The sequence below is a fragment of the Pseudorca crassidens genome, chromosome 16, assembly GCF_039906515.1.
Source record: "Pseudorca crassidens isolate mPseCra1 chromosome 16, mPseCra1.hap1, whole genome shotgun sequence".
Lineage (NCBI taxonomy): Eukaryota > Metazoa > Chordata > Mammalia > Artiodactyla > Delphinidae > Pseudorca > Pseudorca crassidens.
Genome location: NC_090311.1, coordinates 576158 through 594007, shown reverse-complemented (window position 1 = coordinate 594007; position 17850 = coordinate 576158). Strand labels below are relative to the sequence as shown.

The following is a 17850-nucleotide window of genomic DNA, read 5'->3' as shown; positions in this document are numbered from 1 at the left end:
GGGTCGCCCAGCAGAACTGGGTGGTGGGCGCGGAGGATGGTGCTCGTGTGGGGACAAAAGACCGAGGGGCCGGCCCTGAAAGATTAGAAAGGAAGAGATGCTAAAACTGGGGTTTAAAAGGCGTGGTACCTGTTAATGCCTGACATTTCATAAATCACCGCTTTTGAGCACAAAATGCAGTAATTCCCAGCAAGTGTTCCCTGTTACCTAGAGGGCGCCTGTCCCGCGCGTTCTGTGCAGCTGCAGCAGTCGTGGGGCGGGGGTTTACTTCTCTTTGCCGCGCTGGGGAGGCACCGCCCCGCCTCCACCCGGAGGGGCTCCGCGTACCCGCCCCCCAGCCCCCCCAGCTTGGCCGCTGTCGCTGGTAGCGGAGCAGACACTGTCGCGGCGGCACTTAGAAGCCTGCCCCCGGGCGTCCTTGGAGCAGCCCTGGGGACGCGCGATTTCCAGGACACCGTGCAGTAATCTCACAAGACACCCCGCGCGACACACGGCGAGTGAGTTAAATCCCCAGCCTCACCCCTCAGGGTCCGGTGACCGAACTGGGCTGGCCCGGGGGCGGGAGGAAGACGCGGGGTCCGCGACCCCGGCTCCTCCCCGGTGTGCCCGGCTCACACCTCACCGACCCCTCCCCAGACGGAGGGGCTCGAGGGCGGGGTTGGGGTGTTAATCCCAGGGCGAAGCCCGTGGGGCCTTTGATGTCCGCGGGGCGGGCTCGGGGGCGGCCTCGATGCCCCACCCAAACTGGCGCCGTCGCCCCTGGGAGTCCAGGCTGCGGGCTCGACCCGACCGCTCTGAAGCCCTGCGGCGGGCTGGGGGCCGAGTTCGGCCGCCGGGGGCGCCGCGCCGACTCAGAGCCCGCGCTCCGGGGGGCGCAGCTCCCGCCGGCGGGTCCCCGCAGCAGCGCCCTGCGGTCGTCTACAGCGCGCCACGTGTTCGTCTGCCTGGTGACGTGAAGGAGACAGACGCGGTCCGGCCAAGGTTAGAGGAGAGGTCCCGCTGACCCCGCCGCCACCCCACGGAGCACGGGCGCCCCAGAACTCGCCGCCCCCTTCCCCGAGGCCAGCTTGGGGCCAGGGGCACGGACGGGGCCAGTGAGTAGTGAGGCGCTGGCGGCACAGGGGACTCGGACAGGGTGACTGTCCCTAGGCTAGCCCGTGCGGCCTGGGCTTCTCAGTCCGCAGGAACCCTGCGCCCTCCTGGCCACCACGGGGTGGAGCCAGGCAGCAGCACAGCGGAGCCCGAAGCGGTCGGGGACCCACAGCGGAGCACGGTGGCTCGCCTGTCCTTCCTGCTCGGTTCCTCGTGGGAGCCAGACGTGGAGTCGTCCACGTCCTGAGCCAGCAGACCCCCTTTCTTCCTGTCACCCGAATCTGGAGACAGCTCCTGTGGCACCAGAGTGAAACCCAGCAGAGGGTCTGGGCAGGGGCTGGGGGGTGGAGAGAGAGAAGGGCCAGCGGAGCCCGAGGGACCCTCTCTGACCAGCCCCTCCCCACCCTGTCTGGCTAGTTGCCCGCTCACATTCCTACCAAGCAGGACAGCAGGCTGCAGCAGACACCCTGTCCAAGCCCACCCTGTTGCTGGGAGTAGTGATGTGGACCCCTGACCCCCTCGGTGTGCACACCTGTCACCTCTGGCACTGCAGACCCTTGGGGGCAAGTTGGACAGAGGAGATAGCTCGGCACTCCACAGGACAGGCTCCCAGCCGGCGTGCTGGGTGGGAAGGGGCCGTCCTCGCCTTCCGGCAGCCCAGGCCAGCCGGGTGGGGTGGGGGGGAGATGAAAGGCTGTAACAGGTCCTCAGTTACCACCTCTCCCTTCACCGGGGACACAGACCCGCCCCTCCCCCAGACATCTTGAAGCCGGGGGAGGTGTGAATGGCCTCCTTTGTGCCTCTGAATTGAAGGCAATTAGGTGCTACTTATCTGTGGGGGGCATTTGGGTCCTCTTTGCAAACCCACCTCCCACCCACCCCGCTCCTCCTGAGCTTATAAGTGCAGCCCAGCCCTGCCAAGACTGAGGCGGACCCTGTGCTCCTCCTGGCCCTCCTGCGCGGCCGGGGCACCCCGGTCCCAGCCCCCACCATCTGTCCAGAGGCGGATCCTGAGTGTGGCCGCACCACCCAACAAAGCCTCCCTCCTCCGCCTTTCCTGGTGCCTGCGAGCCAGCCTCCAGCTTTGGCTCAGGGGACCGGGTCTCCCAGAGAAACTGTGCAGGGCCAGCGCACACCGCCAGGCCCGCCAAAGTCTCCCAGGGGAGCCTGTCTGTCCCAGCCCAGGTGTGCAGCAGAGGGGACCACCCCCAGACCGTGGGCAAGGAGGAGGTGAAGTCCTCAGGAGTGTGCGCCAGGGACGCCCACACCTGGTAGGTGTGGGGATTGGGGGGCCTCCCTTCCCAGGCTGGGAAGGGAGCCGGGGAGGTTTCTGGAGCAGGGTCACACATCTGTGTACTCCGGCCACAGGTGGGGCATTCTTTGCAGGGCTGGGGCTTGCGGGTTGTGCCGGACCCCTCCAGCCGGTGAACCCTTCTCGGAAGCAGAAACCACAGTGGCGGTCTTCCCTGCTCAGACCCCTTGGAACTTCTCTTCCCCCCCCCCCCGCCCTGGAGGGGCTGCCCCCACCCTCTCTGAGCCAGGATGCCCACCTTACACTCGGTACACATGGCCTTCAAGCTCTAAGTCCCTGGGGCCCACTTCTGCAAGAGGGTCACAGGTGAGTGCATCTCGCAGGTCACGAAACTGCTCATTTCGGAGGGCCCACCATGGCTCCTCCTGCGAAGCCGGGTGCCTTCGTTCGGCATCCGGACTGCGGCCTGTTCGCCGGCCACCTGGAGTCCTGCAGGGCTGCTTAGGGACAGCACGGCCCGGAGCCCACCGTGCTTCTGTCCTTGTGAGCTTCCTGTGGTTTCCAGACTTGACGGAACGCTTTGTCGTTGGCGGAGGGGGCTTTCTTCGTCTGTCTTTTAGTCTTTGTGACTTAATCACTGCTCTTAGGTGTCAAGTCCTACGTGGCCAAAAGTGGGGCTGGTATTATCTGTAAGTTTGCATTTTTTAAAAAGTTTTAATAATGACCATGGACACATCTTCACCTCATGGGGGTTCTTAGTGCTGCCCTATCTCATAATTAGAAATCAGAGAACAGACGTGCAGGAGGCAGAGCCTGGGTACACGGGGAGTCCACGGGAGGGCTTCCCCAGACCGCAGGCCTTTGCCGAGGGTGGGCTCCGCCAGCCCCCATTGCACCCCCCGCCCCGTGAGTCAGAGTTCCTTGTCTGCGGGTGAAAGAAACTGGTTTCTGGAAGGGAGCATTGGGCAGCGGTGAGGGGCCGGTGTCAGGATTGCTGTCCACTCTATCGTCCTCTTCGACATCCACGCCTCTGGACCCCCTCCACACTCGAGCTGAAGGCGAGGAGGGGTGTCGCCTTGGCCCAGCGGGAGGCTGGAGGGCGGGCTGCTCTCCTGAGGCCCCGCCGCCGGCACCGTCTGCGGTCACAGCTGGTGGCACCTCCCGGGGTGGGGGGCCCTGTCCCCCCCAGGCAGCACTTTCAGCCACACGGACTGGGTGCCCTCCCGTCCTCCCTCAGGGCTGAGCCAGGAGGCAGAGGGCGCTCGGACTCCCCGTGTGCGCACAGCCTCCACAGCGGAGCAGGTCAGCGCCCTGGTGTGCTCCTTCCGGCACCGCCGCTACCGGGGCCCACTGCTGGCCCGGGAGATGCAGCTCTCCGAAGTGCAGGTGAGGGGGGTGGCCCGTCGTTGCCCTGCTCACCCGGTTTTAGAATCGCCGCGTGAAACACAAACGCCATCTGCAGGACTCGCAGCTGAGCGCGCCCTTCCCCACAGCACTCCGTGCGCACCTGGCGCTCTGACCCCCCCACCCTCTGCCCTGGGCTGTGTGCGGCCTGCAACTGCTGTGCCCATGGGCATCCTTGCCTGGGCCCCCAGCTCTGGCCCAGCCTCTGGGCTCCTTCTGGGGTCCCTGCCGAGCGGAACCAGCCTCCCTGGCTTCCGCCTGGGCCTCGTGTGGCAGGCAGCCCCCCAGACGCCGGGAGCCCGGTGCACACGCTGAGCCCAGCTTTGCCCTGGGGAGCCTGGCACGTGTGCGCCCTGCCGGAGACCCGGGATGTCTTTTAAGGATGTGTGGCTGCCCAGAAGCCCGCAGCTGAGGCCTGTCAGACACTGGGCCTCCGTGCAGAGCTGTGTCTGGCATCTACCTGCAGAGACGCGGTGATCCCCTGTGTGGGCCTGAGACCGGTGGCACCTGGAACCTTCCGGCCTTAGGACTGTGGAGGGTTTGCAGTCGAAGGCGTTTCAGAGCCACTTCATACCTGAAAGTTGCCAAAGCGTTGGTCTAGGAAGTGACGGGTCAGCGAACAGTCAAAGGCCGAAGTGGACCGTGTGGCGCCGGGCTCTTACGCCCTCACACACGGGGGTAACGTTACCCTTCGTTGAGGGTAACTTATTCAATAGAAGGTTTCCAGTTAGGGTAAATGAAGTCGAATTCTTATGCTATGTGCTTCCAGACTTTGTGCATGAAAATGGAAACCGGCAGGATTGGGAGGAAGTGAACGTGATTCTCACCTTTTGGCGTTTGAATTCCACGTTAACCACGACCCCAAAGCTGGAAACAGGAAAGGAACTGACGGTGAGCGCGTGTGAGCCAGGGGCTGCCCCCTGCGCTGCCCTGCGCCTCCCTTTGCTGAGGAAGGACCCACGCAGCGTCTGGCCTGCGCCCCCCGAGCTGTCCTCTGTCCTCGCCTGCAGGGCTGTGCCCCGCAGCAGGAGAGAGAGGGCCCCTCCCTGCCCGAGGCGCGCCTGGAAGCCGCCTCACCACTGGAGGAAAGAGCCGGGGGTGCAAACTTTCCCGAGGGTTCTGACACGGCACTCAAAGGGTGTCTGCGCCGCATGGGTGACAGTGGGCGAGCCGGGGCGTGGGGGTGATGCCCGGATACCGCAGTGAAGGGCCAGTTCAGAGAGGGCCTGGGTATTCAGTACAGGATCACTTCGTATTCATTACAGGAGTGCTTTGGGGGAGAGTAGGAGGGATTGAGGAAGAGGCAGGTGATCGGGGAAGGGCAGCGGGGCACAGCTGGGTGGGTGAAGGTGCGCCCTGGGGCCTGCCAGGCAGGAAGGCAACGAGGGGCAGATACCCTGAGACCTCCTGCTCGCTGTGGAGGGTGGGTTCCGAGCAGAAAGCCGCCGTGCGAGAAGCAGAAGCCTGGGTGTCGGAGGATAGAGCCGGGCCAGTGTGGGGGCGGCTGCCGAAGGCCGCTTGGAGCCTTTGGGATTTGGCCGAGTTCCGCAGTAGCGCGGTGTGGGCCCTGGTACCGCACTGCGGTTGTGGCTTTCTTTCCAGAGGTGGGCCTTTTACAGCTGTGTGGAGCCGCTTGTTCAGGGTTTCCTGTGGGTCGGGATTCGCTTAAACAGGTACAGGTCCGTGTGGTTTCAGCTGTTCTAACCTTTGGTTCAGAAGAGCCTAAGCCTCTGCCTGGATTCTCTCTCGACCCTAAAATCTTAGCCAGAGTCTAGCTTGTCTCGTTCCTTCCAAGCTACCCAGTGGTTCAGGGGAAGCTGAGCGATCCTCAACGTCTGTGTCCCGTGATGTGTGTGTGTGCGCCTCTGTGTGTGTGTCCCGTGATGTGTGTGTGTCTCTGTGTCTGCGTATGTCCCTGTGTCTGTGTGTCTTTTGCCTGAGTGCTGTCGCCCCCGCTCCCAGGGCTTTGGGTGTCACTTGTCTGCAACCTCCACCCACTTCTGGGCAGCGGTGCCCCCTTACCTGGTGCTCTCTAACCCACGGTTGTCATGACCAGCAGTGACTGGTGGGACCAGGCTTCCCAAGCCCTGCTTCCGTCCTGCTGCTCAGACAGGCGCGTTAGAGCCTCACCCACTGGCAGGGACTGGGCAGAACAGTCTAAATCCCAGTTTAGGGAAACGGGGACTTTGCAGTGGACACTGGCGGGGGCAGCCGGCCTTGAGCAGGAACCGGGTGGAAACGGGAGAGCCCACGGCTCTGCCAGGTCCACCTCCTCTGGTTTGGGAGCCAGACCTGGTGACAGTCTGCAGGGCCTCATGCCTGAAACTTACATACAGAAGGTGCCAAACCCACACGATAAGGTACATAGAGCGGAACCAGCTGGCGGGGTCCACGGGCTGTCTGTCTTGCTCTAAACTTTTCTGTCTGCGGTTGTCATAGGAGGTTCTGGGCGGGGCTGCTTGGGTGTCGGCCCCTCCCCTTCCTAGGGCCAGGCACATCCCTCCGCCCTCCCCCACCCAGTTCTGAGCCACCCAGTTCTTGGCGCCCAGGCAGTGACGCCTGGTTGTGGATCAAGAATGGGTCCTCTCAGCCAGGCCACCCGCACAGGCCCCATAGCAGAGGGGCTTGCAGAACAGACGCGGCACTGCCAAGCCCCCTTAAGGGTGTGGGAGCATCTCCCCCCCATGACCGCACAGATTCTCGGTCCTCCTCCCGCTTCAGTGGCCCCTGTTGGCAGAGGACCTGCCACATCCGAGACCATTGCTGTCCAGGGGTCAGGACCACCCGGGCCGCATGGCGGGGCGGCAGGACCAGCTAGGCCTCTGCAGCTGGAGGGCTCCGTGTTGCCCCCTTCCCAGGCCGGTAAGATCCTCATTCCCAGCTGTGGTGGTGATCGCAAGAGACAAGGGGACAGGTGGAGGCAAACCCCTCCCCAGGGAAGCCATGCTGAGCCTTGTGGGGTAGGATCATTCACCCAGTGCCTCTGTGAGCCCCACCCCACCATTTACGGGGCAGGGGCCCCTGCGACTGGCGGCCTGTAGGGGCGTCACCTGGCTTTTCCGAGGGCTGCCTGGCCCCAGGCTGTTCTCTGTGCTCCCCAGCTGAACCAGAGCTGATACAGGACACACTGGCCTGCTCTGCTCGACCTCCTGGTGGGGACTCCTGGCCCATCTCCCTGCCGAGGGAGCCGCCCACAAGGGACCCCACCCTGCGGCTGGGGCAAGTCAGGGCCCAAGGGGAGGGTATACGCGGCCAGCTGCAGTGACTCTGAAGGGTTTCCCTCCCTGGGCCCAGGAGCCATACCCTGCAGCTGCTGACAGGAGGATAATGGTAGAGAGCAAGGCAGAGCCACTGGCTGCCTGGATCCAGCCGTGCCTGCAACCCACCTCTCTCCCCATCACAGGAAACAGGTGTCTGGATCCGGCCACTGTTCCTCGTGCACTCAGGGTATTGTATATACCTGCTTCCCTTCGATACTCTCAGTGATCCAGGGGGAGCCTCACCAGCAGAGCCAGCCCCCAGCCCCCTGGTGACGATGGGCCAGATGGAGAGTGGCACTGTGGGGGCAGGGAGCTCCGTTCGCTGGGCTGATCAGCCGATAAGATAAGCCTGAGCGTCACTGTTGAAGCTCTCAGTTCACTGGGCTCCCTCTGTCCCTTTTCCTGCCGCAGGATGTTAAGGCCAACAGGCTCCAGAGCCAGGGAGTTCCCACCTGGACCAGCGAGCCGGCGCCCCAGGCAGTGCTGGGGGGCAGGCTGTGCACACTCCATCCCTGGGAGCCCTGGCCCGCCCACCTGGTGCCTCCAGGCCCGGGGAGTGTCCTGCCCCCGTGACCCTGGTTATCAGAAAGCCCCCCACCCCACTGCCCCCCACCCCCCAGCTGATGTGTCGGGGAGTCGTTTCATTCCCTCATGTTGACGTATTTTTTTATCAGGTTCCCTCAAGACCACTCATTCTTACTGATGTGCCCCCCTGCCCCCACCAGCATGGACGAGAAGAAACGACGGAGGGAGCTTTGCTTTCAGCGCTTCAACGGTCAAAGCTTTTCCACACTGAACTTTACAAGAAGTCACCTTTATTGACATTTCCGAAGGGAAAATACACTCACACTCGTTACAAGTGTGATGAAGGTGGAGACAGCATCCCTGCGGCAGCCCCTGCTGACGCCCTCCCCCCGCCCCGCTTCTCTGCACATCCGAGCCCCCTGGTCCCAGACCCAGACCCCGCAGTGGTCCCAAACGGGCTGCCCCCGCTCCTGTTCCGGCACCTTCTATAACTTTTCAGGGCAGCCCCAGTGACAGTCACCGTGGAGCAGGGGCCTGCTCAGCCCCTCTCCCACGCGCCTGCAGGGGCAGGGCCTGGACCACGCCGTCCGCAGCTCTAGGGCACGCACAGAAGCGAAGATTACCCGATCTTCTTGTCCTAGGACGGGCGACCCCTCCCTCTCCCTGCCCCCACCGCCCCCCATACATCGTCCTGATGGAGGAGGGCAAGGACCCCCTGGCCCCGTCATCCGGAGCCATCCCCGATCCAGCGTGCAGGACGTGGAAGCAGGTCCAGAGGCAGGTGCGTGGCGGGGAATGGGCTCTGCAGCGCGGCAGGACCTCGGCGCCCCATTTTCCCATGCCCTACACCTCTTTAGGCCAGACCCTCAAAGAAGTATATGCATAGGAAAAAGGAACAGCGAGCAGCGTGGCCAGCACGGACGCGGGTCCTGGAGGGTCCGACCTGGGTCAGGTGAGGCGCGGGGACGAGCTGCGGGCTCGGCTGGGCGGCTGCAGGCGTTCTGTGGGTGCGAGTGAGCGGGATGGGCTGGTGGGCTGAGGCGGAGGCAGGGAGGCCGGCTGGGCCTTACCTGGTCAGCCTCGGGTCCGCGGTCTCTGCGGGCGAGCGGGGCCGGGAGCGAGTAGGAGAGCCGCTTGCTGATTGCGGGCTCTGCCACTGCGGCCGCCGGGCGCCCCTTTATGCGAGGCGGAGACCTTGGCGGGCAGCACCCGGAGCAGCGGCCATCACGTGCGGTCACGGGCTGCTCTGTGCCAAGGACCCCGCCCGCCCCCGCACCTGCGAGATTGGGGCACAAAGACCCGCTCTGAGCAGAGCGCCCAGCCTCGGCATGCGGGCGGTGAGGCCCACGGAGCCGGGGGCTGCTGACCAGGACCTGGGACCGGGCCAGACCTGGCCGGCAGCCTCCTCCGGACCTTATCTCCCCACGAGCCTCTGCTTGCGTCACGGCCCAGAACACACAGGGGAGAGAGAGCCTCCAGGGAGGTGGCACCTCTCCCCTCCCCTCCCGGCCTCCCAGCCTCCTGCCCTGGCCACGGAGCCCCAGGACCCCTGCCTCAGGAGGCCGCCTGGGACTGGGGCTGCCCGGAGTCCAGAGGATCCGGTGGGGGAGCTCTGCCTGGCCGCACACCTGCCCGCCGTGTGCTCAGCTCTGCCCCAGGGCCCCAGGCTGTCTGGAAAAGGGCAGGGGCTCTGCAGTCTTGGGGGGACACTGTAGGGACAGGCGAGGGAGCGGCACCCAGGGGACAGCTGATTGAAGATCCAGGGCTTCTCACCCAGAGACACACACAGGTGCGCCACCCCTTTCCCAGGCCCAGGGGCCCCAGGAGGGCAGCTCAGCCTCCCACTGTGTGTGGGCGCGGGCGCAGTCAGTACCTGCGGCGGGGGGCAGCTGGCTCCACACGGGCAAGCGTCCCCACTCTGCTCACGAACATTCCTGACCTGCGGGGAACAGCAGAAGTGGTGGCCTGAGTCTGAAACTGATTGGCCATCACGTCCCCCACCTGTCCCCTGGGTCCCAGGGGCCCCTCCTTTGCAGCACCCAGCCTCTACTCCCCCTCCGCCCCTGGGGTGGTCCGCGCCTCCAGGACCAGGGACAGTCCCCCTCCCTGCCTAAGGGTCCAGACAGGACCCCCCCTGCCCTCACTTTGCCCCAGACCAGCTCTGGTGTGTCTGTGTCTGCATGCATGTGTGGTGTGTGTGTGTCTGCATGCATGTGTGGTGTGTGTGCAGCAGCCCCTCGGGCTCTCAGCCGACCAGTGGAGCCTCGGGACTGTTGCACCAGACCCCAGCTGAGGGGCTCCTGGGTGGCACAGGCAGGCGGAGGGCACAGGTGGGCGTGTGAGGGGAGCCAGGTGGGAGAGCAGCCACCCATGCCCGTGGACGTGCCAGTCCCTCCTGACACATGCCCACCGTGGCCTGGACCCGTCCTGGCCGAGCAGTGTGGCTGAGAATCTGCAGACCCTGGGCTGCGTGGAAGCGGCGGGTACCGCTGCTGGGAGACTGTCCGCAGTCCAGGGCCTCTGGGGGCTGTGCAGCCTGCCAGTGGGCGCAGGGTCAGAAGACGCCAGTGAGCAGTTGCTCACAGCTCTCCTGGGCGGGCGGGAGGGGCCGGGCCGACCTCTGGGCTGTATGGGGCCACAAAGTGGGTGTCAGACCCCGACCTCTGCTGGGCAGGGGAGGGGCCCTTGGTAGAGGAAGACCCCCCTCCCCCCCCCCCCCCGGCTCCAGGAGCTCAGAGGCCCGATGGGGGCCGTCTGCTGAGTCTCAGGCTGATGGGTGAAGCCCCACCTCGAGTGGTGGCTCTGGGACCATCTGCTCAGGCCCCTGTTCTCTGCAGAACCACTTGGGGTCCTGCTCCCCCACCCCGGGGCCTCCTCCGTCCGGAGTCTCCATCGCCCTTGACCCTCCCCCCTCGAAGCTGCCTCCCTCGGCTCTTGGGAAACACTTGCACCCTTGACCTTGGGCTCCTCAGGTGGGTGGGCGATGGGCCTGCAGGAGAGGAAGTGAGAGGCAGATTGATAGAGACAGAGACAGGGAGTTGGAGGAGGGATGGGTGCGGGAGGCCCTGCTGCTCTGAAGCACCTCGGAGGCCTTCCCTTGTCTTAATCTTAGGGTCCTGATTATAAAATCAGTGCCTGCTAATTACAAACCATTGCAAAGAGAAGCGGGGCGGGGACAGCAGCCTGAGTCTTGTGGCCCCTGCCCAGCGTCTCCGGTGTGTGGACCCCAAGCCGTCTGCCGCTGTGCCGCTGGCCCTGCTCCCGTCACCCCCTTAGGCCCCTACTTCCACTTTCCCTCCGGCAGTGGGGGTAGCTGCCCCTCTACCAGCGGGAGCCTGGGGGGCTCGGGTGGGAGGCCAGCTGGGGTGAGGGGGCTGGACCCACTGTCTGTGTTTCCCCAAGGGTGGCAGGGAGTAGACTGTGTGTCCAGGAGCCCCCCTCAGGCTGCCACGTAGAGCTAGGCACAGGGAGGGGGCGGCTGAGGGGCTGGGCCTGCCTTCCACGGCAGGTTTCAGTCCCATCCAGCCCACCTGGACCCCTGGAGGGCCCAGACCCTTGGGGTCTCAGCCCCTGGAGGGCTTGCTCTGTGGCTTCTGAAGGTGAAGGAGGGGACTCAGGGCCAGCTTCCTGCACGGCCGAGGGCAGGAAGGCCCCAGCCAGAGGGCGCTGAGGCCGGCTCGCTGCCCAGCGGGTGCATCCCAAGTGCTCGCCCTGCCTCAAGGCGCTGTGCGGCCCCTCAGGGCTTTCAGTGGGACCCGAGCCCAGAGCAGGAACCCAGGCCACCGGGCGGCCCCTTCCTGCGCTCTGGCCGCAGACCCGTCCAGGGGCCACCCCCCGCCCACGTCAGATTTTTGTAGGAGCCGAGTGGAGCAATGCTTGCCAGGTGCAGCCCCCCAAGTGGTGAGGACGGCCCCCCCGGCAGACACAGCAGCTGGACTCCAGGGCGGCTGGACAAGGGCCGCAGGGTCCTGCCCCTCACTTCTGCAGCTGCTGGCCGGACCCCACTGCGGGAAGCCTTCCTGTTTGCCCGCTCTGGCGTCCACACAGCCCCGGGCGCTGCGTCGTGGTCCCTGTCACCTGGGGCAGGGCCCCCTGCTGGGCCCAGCCAAACCCTGGGTGCGGAGGCGCCACAAGCGGCCCCTGGAACACAAAACATGCTGGGCCCGGCCCGCCGTTTGCCCACAAGACAGAAAGTATCCTTGCCGGCCCTGGAGGACGTGCTTGGCATGGAATTGACTGGTGATAAGGGGTGTCCTTCAGGACTGCTCACTCCCTCCCGTTGCTCCATTCCTGGGGGGGGGGTCCCAACAGCTGTCCGCTAGCTCAAGCCAAAGTTTCCAGCCACCAGGAGGTAGCCTACATTAACCCTTGGTGGGTTCCCAGAGAGGGTGGCCTGTGGAACAGAGAGACCTCGGCCTCTGCCCTGTACCCCAAGCTGTCCTGCACCCCAATCCTGCCCTGTGCCCCAACCTGACCTGCATTCCCTGGGTTATTATCCACTGGCGCTCCCCACCCCAAGGGGCAGGCAAGGCAAGGTCAGCAGCCCCTCCCCAGGGCACGGCTGAGGCCTGGTGGCAGCTCACACGTGCTGTGCAGGCCGCCTCTCCGGGCCTCAGTTTCCCCACCCATCAAAGGAGGCTCTGAAAATGGCCAACCCGTCCGGAGACAGCAGGTTGAAGCGGTGTCCGCCCTGTGACGTGGCAATTCCACTCCCCGGTGCCTGTCCACCCAAGAGGGACTGCCCCAGACGGACTGGAACGGCAGTGTCCTCAGACTGGAAACCTCTCCAAGGCCCCTCGAAGAGCAGGGGGTGCAAATCCCGGCGGCCTGAGGTCCTCGTGGTGGAGAACATGTGGTAACATGGGGAGCGTGGCCACAGGGAGAATTACGCGTTGTTGGTCTGAAACTGGACTTTAACTGGGTGCCCTGGATTTTTATTTGCTCAATCTGGTGTCCCTACACCCTGTTTGTGGAGAGGACGTGGGCCTGGAGAGGTGGGGGGACGGGAAACCAGGTCCGGGCCGAGACTCCTGTGGCTTCTGGGGCCTCCTGGGCTCGGGGCTTCTGGCGCCGAGAGCCTGAGCCCGGCCCGGTTGGGAGGGCCGTGCAGCCAGCATGACCGCGGTCAGAGGCCCCAGTGGCCCTGGGCACCTGTGGGAAGCCCCTGTGGGCGCTGGGTCCCCAGGCGGGACCCATGCGTGGGCCAGGCTGGGCCTGGAGGCTCTGAGGAAGGGCCGGGACGGAAGACAAGGAGTTAAGCCTGGACCCGGGCCCCCCCCAGCCTCCTGTCGGGGTTTCAAGGTTGTGTCTGAGCAGCTCCCTTGCTGGGGAGATAATCTCGGCTTCTGGTTATTTTCTCTCCCCTCTCCGGGGCGGATCCGGAACACTTGCCCGGCCATGGGAACTGCCCTCCGCCCTTCAAGGCCGCGGCATAGACGGCCCTTCCCAGGGCACCCTTGGCCTTCCCAGGACCCCCAACCCGAGGGAGGACTGGGGCCGCCTTTTCCAGACTGCTGACCTGACAGCCCCACCCCCGGCCACCGGCCCAGAGCCTGGGCCGCTGGGCTTGTCACACAGGCTCGCACGCACACTCAGCCCTGCCCACCGGCCCTGGGCCTGGACCCCAGGCTCGGCCCAGGTCCCCAGCCCCCGGCCCCCGCACGGTCACTGCTGTCCATGACCCAGGGGCCGGGGGTCTCTTTCTCACGGGGCTGGGCTCCAGGTTTGGGGAGGGACCTGTCACCTTCAGTGGCGGCTGCTGCCCGTGGCAGTCTCCTGGGCCCCCAGCTGGCTGACCCACAGGCAGACAGCGCTCCTCAGGCCAGCTCAGCGTCCCTGACCCAAGGCCCCTCTGGGTCCCCGCAGGTACCGAGGGCCCCTTAGTAGAGGCCTGGGGGTCAGTGAGGGGTGGGGAGCGCTGCGGGTGAGGGCACAGCCTGAGACTGGGCACCTCCTGCTTCCCTCAGCGCTGGCCCCCACGGCTGAGGAGGAAACCGAGGCCCAGACCAGCGGGGGAGCCTCGCTTCCCAAGGACAAGGGCAGCCTAAGCTGGAACCAACATCCTCTCGGCTCCAGGCGCCTCCCAGGGGCCCCTTCCCACAGTCCTGGATGGAGAAGCTGCTGGGCTGGGCCGGGCGGGTGGGAGCCCCCAGCTGAGCCGCCCCCGTGGACTCGCTGCCCCTGACCTGGGAGGGGGCTGGGCTGGGGCTGACCTATCCTAGCTGCCAGGCTAAGGGCCACACTTGGGGGGGCGTCCCGAGACCCCCTGCTTCAGGCAGCCGTGGGTCACAGAGGAGCGCCCAGCCCGGAAGGTCAGAGCCAGGGCCACAGGCGGTGGGAATAGAGGGGGAGCCCCGGGGGCTGAGTGTGCACGCACATATGTGTGAGCATGTGTGTGAGGGCCTGTGGGTTTGGGGCTGTGACCTCGCAGTGGTGAAGGGGCTGCGGGGGCCGGCGAGGAATGCTTGGTCTCTCCCGGGGCCTGGCCTGTGAGGCTGGGCTTTCCTCTGGGAGCCCAGAGAGGGCTCGACACCCACCGGCCAGCTGCCCGTGTGTGGCTGCACCCAGCGAGCAGGGTGGGCGGCATGCTGTCATCCGGGGCCAGGGGTCTGGGGGGGGGCGGTGGCAGCCCAGGTGACTGGCAGTAAAGGTGTCCAGACATGCCACACCCCCACCCAGCCCTGCACGGCCCCTGCCCACCCTCCTTGCCCTGTGGGCATGCCCTCTGCCTGGATGGCCGCTCAGCTGACTTGACGGGGGAGTGGGGGTCACAGAGGGCAGGTACCATTTCATCGTACCATGTGGCCTGTTACACTGCGGGAACAAAGACACCCCCCCAGAACACCTGGGGGGCGGCGGTGGGATCAGAGCCCGGGGTCCTCACGCCTCCCCTGGGGTGAGGCCAGGGCTGCTCTGGCCCCTGGACTCCCAACAACCCTCTCCTGGACGGTCCCATTTTCGCTGGTGGGTGAGGCCCAGCAGGGCTGAAGGCCAAGAGACGGACCAGGCCCTCGGCCACCCCGCTGGCTGGTTCTGAGGGAGCTTCTCTCTCTTAACAAGTGTGTCCTTTTCAGGGTTTATGAGGGGATGGATGTCAAGCGTACGTGGGGCGCAGCAGCAGGCCTGTCTCTCTCAGGCGAGCTTGTTAGAGCCATTATTCTCATTTTTTTCCCATTACAGAACAACATGTTGCTATGACTGTCGACAATACAGAAGCGACCATTCTGCCCCCCGGGGGCCATCGCTGTGAATCATGCGGGTTTCCGCCAGCCTGTTCTCTGGGCATCTTTTTATCACTTTCTACGCGTGAGCCACGTCCCTTCCAGGGCAGCTTCCCCCACCTCCCCCCGCAATCCCGTGGCAGCGGCGGGGCCGCCAGAGGGGCCTGGAGCCCCAGGCCTGTGGGTGCTGAGGGCCTGGTGGCCCTCGGGGCAGCAGCCATTGTCCCAACATGCTCACGCGTCCTTTCCTGCGTCTTCTCCGTGCCTTCATTTCTAATCTCAGTCGATTGCACTCCGCTCTGCTTAATTTACTACCTGAATTCAATCACAACCTTGAGCTAAACAAACCGTGTTCTGGCTGAACCTCTAAGTCAGTTTTCTGGAAGCTCCCCGTCACCGGTTCACTTCTCGTACGTTTTGCGTGTCTAGGGTGTTTTTCCCTGAAAGGTGTTTTCTAGGCGTCACAGCATGTTTAATGCACGCGCAACGTCAGGCCGGCTGCCCTACCTCACAGCTCGGAAACAGCCTGGCGAGCTCGCTCAGCCTTGATGCCCCGGGGGAGCCGAGAGCCCGGGGTTCGGCCCCCACCAACCCCGCGTGATGGCTCCGGGGCCCTTTGGTTGAGCACCCGCCCTCCCGTCTTCTGGAACTCTCTAAACGTGCCGCGTTAGTGATGCCTGCGACGTCGGGCCCACCAGCTCTGCCTCCCAGGCTCCCCCCAGAACCTGACTTCTCAGGGCTTTGCCCCCCAGGGCTGTCAGGTGCCTCCTGCTGCCCGGTTGCCACGGTGGCCCTGCCTGAACAGCGCCAGCCTCCGCCTCTCAGCCTCAGGCCCTCTGCCCTCCCCGCCCCGCAGCCCCAGCACGGAGCCCTGCTCGAGATGCCCTTGTACTGGCTGCTCCTCTGCCTGAGCCGCCAGCCCCTCATTTTCTTCACGCCTTTACTCGGGAGTCAGGTGTGGTGGGCTTCCGTGGCCCCCGCTTCCACACGTCAGGCTCTGTTTTCATCTCCCCACCCGGCTCTATTTCTGGGGGGCGCACCCCGCCCCCACCCCAGGCCTCACATTTCCCTGCTCCATCCCGCTCTCTGGCTCTCGGCCGCTAGACAGCGCGCACAGGAGAGGGTGGTGGTTCCTTGCAGGACTCGGCGTGTTACCGCTTTTGAAGGAGGGTCGGGAAGGCGCAATTTCTGTCCCGGCCACGCGGAGTCGCCCTCGGGCCAGCCCGGCGCTGCTCCTGGGCAGTGTGGGCGCGGCTGCCCCGGGCACCTCCGCTTTCCCATTTCACAAAGGTTGGGGAAGCCCGGCCTGCCCACTGACCTCGACCCACCCTGGGCGGATAGTGTCACTGCTGGGCCCTCAGGACCTCATTTACACTTCTGTGCCTCCTAAGGTTTTCCCCTTAAAAATGCTTTTTAAATTATGAAGTACTTAACACGTGCAGAAAGCTCTGTCAGACGACGCACCAAGTGCCCAAGCGTCCACCTTGCGCCACGGAGACACTTACCAGGGCTTGGGGTCTGCTTCCTGGGCTGGGGGAGGGCAGCCTGGCCTTACCTCCCTGCTAACTGCCCGGCAGTCTCTGCGCCGCACAGTTCACAGCCGGAGAAAGCTGGAGTGACCGAACCAGAGAGCTGCCTTGAGTCCACAGCCAGCAACGGTGAGAGCACAACGGCGGCGCCCAAGGGATAGACCAGCGGGCGGCCTTCTCGTGTTCTTCCAGAGAGAGCCCCGCCTCTGCTTCTCCCCCGGGACCCAGGCCTGAGCCAGCTCTGCCTGTGACCCAGCAGGACTCAGATCCACTGCCCGTCACACGTCCCCCAGGCCCACCAGCCAGGTCAGGGGCCTCCCTCCAGGGCCCCCGAATCAGGCCCTGCCGATGCGCCCCGAGCCCGACCCTACTTGGGCTGCTCCTCTGCATTCCTGCCCCTGCTGGTGGCCCAGCCCCTTCTGAGCTCTCCCCGCCTCGTGCCCCACGGTGAGTCCCCTGCCTGCTCCCAGCCCCAGCCCTGGGCTTAAGGCCCCTCGAAGCTGGAGTAGGGCGGGGGTTCTGGCTGGGACGCCTGCAGGGGCCACCTGTGGGCTCGTCTGCAGGCCAGCGATCCGGGGCCCACCTCTGGCCCCTGCAGCTCAGCACCTGCTCCCAGGGTCCCTGTCAGGGCAGCCCTGTGCCCTGGGCTATGTTTCCCAAGCTCCACCCTCTGCCTCCAAAGCCCAGCCTCCGGGCCAGCCCCATGGCCACCTCCGCTGGTGAGCGAGCACATGGGCATTCCCTGACACAGGCACATGTGCGATGCCCACTGCAGGCTCCTGCTTCAACAAAGGGCCAGCCAGCCTCCCGCGTGTGCGCGTCTGGGTGTCTGGCCCTGGAACACAGTGGCAGCCCCTTGCTGTACCCTGAGGTGGAGGGAGGCTGCGGGAGCCCGCACCACACCCAGACTCCTGCCCAGCTGGCAAGACACTGTGAGCTCCGGGCTGCGGGAGCTCATCTCCGTCGGCCTGCCAGCTCCTGACACTAGGAATCAGTAGGGGCTGCTTGTGGCCCGGAACCCCGCGGCTGGCAGTCTGGAAGACCCAGCACACGGATCCTGCGGTCCTGGCTCCACAGGCAGGGCTGCTACCCCCACCGCAACGTGCTGCCCCCTGAGGCTGTGTCCAGGGCAACCCTCAGAGATGGCCCCGTCCAGGCTCTCCCGGAGGCAGGGCCCCTTCCGGAGGGAGCAGGTCCTCGGCCTCAGCTGTGCTTCTAGGGAGCTCAAGCCCTGATTCTCCCCGCAAGGGCCTCGGAGCCCGCCCTCGGAGCGCCACGGCCCTGACCTGGGCCATGGGGCCGCGGCCGCGCAGTCTGACTCAGGGAGGATGCAGGCTGACTCAGAGCTGGAAGCAGCCCTGAAACCCTGACAGAGGTTTTCAGCTCTGACGCCACTTCCTGAAACCCTGCAGGGGCCCAGGATGTGAGTCAGTGGGCGGGAAGCAGAAGCAAGGCCCTGGGGTGCCCCCCAGCCCCCAGCCTGGATGCCAGGACACGGAAGCCAGCAGGATGCAGCCCCTGTCCCCACCCCCAGCCCCCCCCTAGCCACACCCACCCACCGCCCTGAA

The 17850-nt window shown here is 65.4% G+C and overlaps 2 long non-coding RNA genes across 2 annotated transcripts; both read left to right on the top strand.

Moving 5' to 3' along the window:
- LOC137208362 (uncharacterized) lies at positions 1 to 3585 on the top strand. The gene is made up of 3 exons (XR_010935610.1): positions 1 to 497; positions 925 to 2363; positions 2479 to 3585. It is a non-coding gene; the product is annotated as an uncharacterized lncRNA (long non-coding RNA).
- A 3424-nt stretch (positions 3586 to 7009) lies between these two features.
- On the top strand, positions 7010 to 16590 carry LOC137208590 (uncharacterized). Its single transcript, XR_010935673.1, has 3 exons — positions 7010 to 7195; positions 7683 to 8485; positions 14713 to 16590. It is a non-coding gene; the product is annotated as an uncharacterized lncRNA (long non-coding RNA).
- The last annotated feature ends 1260 nt before the right edge of the window (positions 16591 to 17850 follow it).